Genomic DNA, 3,659 nt, shown 5'->3' with positions numbered 1-3,659 from the left:
CACATGGTAACAAATCAATGCCAATTTAGTGGTGCACCGAAGGAAGATCCAAATGAACATCTTCGTACCTTTAATAGGATTTGTACTCTATTTAAAATAAGAGAAGTGGAGGATGAACAGATATATCTCATGTTATTTCCCTGGACTTTAAAGGGAGAAGCCAAAGATTGTTTAGAATCGTTACCTGAAGGGGCGATTGCTACATGGGACGTTTTAGTTGAAAAATTTCTTAAACAATTCTTTCCGGCATCTAAAGTCATAAGACTTCAAGGAGAAATAGTTACGTTCACACAAAAGCCAAATGAAACTCTTTATGAGGCGTGGACAAGATTTGAAAAGTTATTGAGAGGATGTCCGCAACATGGTTTAGACACTTGTCAAATAGTACAAATATTCTACCAAGGATGCAACATCACTACACGAAAAGACATTGATATAGCAGCTGGTGGTTCCATTATGAAGAAAACCGCAACTTACGCTTACAAAATTATTGATAACACTGTTTCCCACTCACATGAGTGGCAACAAGAAAAAGATATCATTAGATCATCTAAAGCAGCTAGAGCCGATTCTAGCCATGACTTCGATTCCATTTCTGCAAAGATAGATGCTATCGAGAGACGAATGGAAAAAATGACTAAAGATATTCACTCAATAAGAATTAGTTGTGAGCAGTGTGGAGGACCACATTTAACAAAAGATTGTCTCAGTATTGAACTAACAATGGAACAAAGAGAGAATGTTTCATACATGAACCAAAGGCCTGGAAATAATTATCAGAATAATTATCAACCGCCAAGACCAATCTACAATCAAAACTAGAATTATAACCGAAATGTTCCATACAATAACCAACAAGGTCCTAGCAATCAACAAGTATCCAATAATACTTACAATCAGCAAAGACCTATTTTTCAAAACAAACCACCACAAACCGATGATAAAAAACCAAATTTAGAAGACATGATGTTGAAGCTAGTTGAATCTCAAACTCAATTTTTCACATCTCAGAAACAAACCAATGAATAAAATGCTCAAGCATTTAGAAATCAACAAGCTTCTATTCAAAATCTTGAACAAGAAGTGAGCAACCTAGCAAGGTTAATAGGTGAAAGAAAATCGGGAAGTCTACCTAGCGATACAAATGCTAACCCCCGGAATGAAACAGCTAAAGTCATTACCACAAGAAGTGGTATTACACTTAAACCACCTGAAATGCCTGTAATTTCTGATGAAGCTATTCCTACTCTACAAGAACCACAATCTAAACAAGATAAGGAAACAGAATCGGTAGTTGAAAAGGTTAATGAAGATAACACAATTAAGGCTAAACCTTATGTTAAACCATACCAACCACCACTTCTTTACCCGAGTAAAATGAGAAAAGAGAGACTTGAAGCCGAGCAATCCAAATTCTTGGATATGTTTAAACAGATAAATGTCAATCTTCTTTTCATTGATGTGATTTCAGGAATGCCAAGGTATGCCAAATTCTTGAAAGATCTAATCACAAATAGAAAGAAAATGGAAGAACTCTCGGCTGTTACTATGAATGCTAATTATTCTGCAGTGCTGTTGAATAAGATACCAGAAAAATTATCTGATCCAGAAAGTTTCACAATTCCATGTTTTCTGGGTAGTCTTAGTTCAATAGAAGCATTGGAGACTTAGGTGCTAGTATAAATTTAATGCCGTATTCACTATACGCTAAACTAGACCTTGGAGAATTGAAACCAACACGAATAAGCATACAACTAGCCGATCGATCAGTAAAATATCCTAAAGGGATAATGGAAAACATGCTAGTTAAAGTTGGTACTTTAGTATTTCCAGTAGATTTTGTTATTCTGGACATGGAAGAAGATTCTCGAGTTCCTCTCATATTAGGAAGACCATTCTTAAAAACGGCCAAAGCAATAATAGACGTGTTCGGTAAAAAACTGACCCTAAGTATAGAGGACGAGAGTGTTACCTTTTCTGTGGATAGAGTAATGCAACAACCGCAATCTGCAGATGATACATGTTATTATATTCAAACTATAGATTCACATGCAGAATTGTTAGAAGAATTTCCAGAATTACAAGGAACAGGAGAATGTTCTTTAGGAGAAGAAACTGAACCAATTGATGAAAATGAAATGTTAGCTACACTTATGGCTAATGGATATGAACCAACAACAGAAGAAATTCAAATGCTAAAAGAAGAAGACAGATATCAATATAAATCATCGATAGAAGAACCACCGACATTAGAATTAAAGCCACTTCCAAACCATTTGGAATACGCTTATTTACATGGTGAATCTGAATTACCTGTAATAATATCGTCTTCTCTTACTGAAAATGAAAAATCACAACTCATTTATGTGCTAAAAGCTCATAAACCAGCTATTGCTTGGAAAATTCATGATATTAAAGGAATAAGTCCTTCGTATTGCACACATAAAATCCTTATGGAAGAAGGTCATAAAATGTATGTGCAGCGCCAAAGAAGACTAAATCCTAATATGCAAGATGTTGTTAAGAAAGAAATTATTAAACTGCTTGATGCAGGTTTAATTTATCCAATCTCTGATAGTCCATGGATAAGCCCAGTTCAATGCGTGCCTAAGAAAGGTGGCATGACTGTCATCACAAATGAGAAAAATGAGCTTATTCCTACTAGAACTGTAACAGGATGGCGTGTTTGTATTGATTATAGAAAATTAAATGACGCCACCAGAAAAGATCACTTTCCCTTACCTTTCATTGATCAAATGTTGGAAAGATTAGCCGGAAATAGTTACTATTGTTTTCTTGATGGTTTTTCCGGATATTTTCAAATTCCAATAGCACCCGAGGACCAAGAGAAAACCACATTCACGTGCCCTTATGGTACTTTTGCTTATAAACGCATGCCATTTGGACTTTGCAACGCCCCTGCAACCTTTCAAAGGTGCATGATGGCGATTTTTCACGACATGATAGAAGAATGCATGGAAGTTTTCATGGATGACTTTTCAGTCTTCGGTGATACATTTGAATCATGTCTAGTTAATCTTGAACGAATGCTTATTAGATGTGAACAATCAAATCTAGTACTTAATTGGGAGAAATGCCATTTCATGGTTAAAGAAGGCATCGTTTTCGGTCATAAAATTTCAAAGGAAGGAATTAAAGTGGATAGAGCTAAAGTAGATGTAATTGCTAAACTTCCACATCCCACCAATGTTAGAGGAGTTAGGAGTTTTCTAGGGCATGCCGGTTTTTACCGACGTTTTATAAAAGATTTTTCTAAAATTGCCACTCCTATGAATAAACTCCTAGAAAAGGATGCTCCATTCATCTTTTCAGATGAATGCATCAAATCTTTTAATATTCTTAAAAAGAAACTCACTAATGCGCCGATCATGATAACTCCAAATTGGAATCTACCGTTTGAACTAATGTGCGATGCAAGTGATTTTGCAATGGGAGCCGTTTTAGGACAAAGGATTGAAAAACGATTTCAACCTATTTATTATGCTAGTAAGACGTTACAAGGAGCACAAACGAATTACACAACTACTGAAAAAGAACTCCTTGCTATTGTCTTTGCTTTTGACAAATTTCGTTCATATCTCGTTCTAGCTAAAACGGTGGTCTATACTGACCATTCTGCTCTTAGATACCTATTTTCG

At 35.6% G+C, this 3,659-nt stretch overlaps 1 non-coding gene across 1 annotated transcript; it reads right to left on the bottom strand.

Moving 5' to 3' along the window:
• Positions 1-261: 261 nt before the first annotated feature.
• On the bottom strand, positions 262-368 carry LOC139903514 (small nucleolar RNA R71). Its single transcript, XR_011778329.1, has one exon. It is a non-coding gene; the product is annotated as a small nucleolar RNA R71 (small nucleolar RNA).
• Between the last annotated feature and the right edge of the window lie 3,291 nt (positions 369-3,659).

This window comes from Rutidosis leptorrhynchoides, chromosome 3 (genome assembly GCF_046630445.1).
Source record: "Rutidosis leptorrhynchoides isolate AG116_Rl617_1_P2 chromosome 3, CSIRO_AGI_Rlap_v1, whole genome shotgun sequence".
Classification (NCBI taxonomy): Eukaryota; Viridiplantae; Streptophyta; class Magnoliopsida; order Asterales; family Asteraceae; genus Rutidosis; species Rutidosis leptorrhynchoides.
Note: the sequence above shows the minus strand (reverse complement) of the source record. Positions and strands in the feature narration are given on the sequence as shown.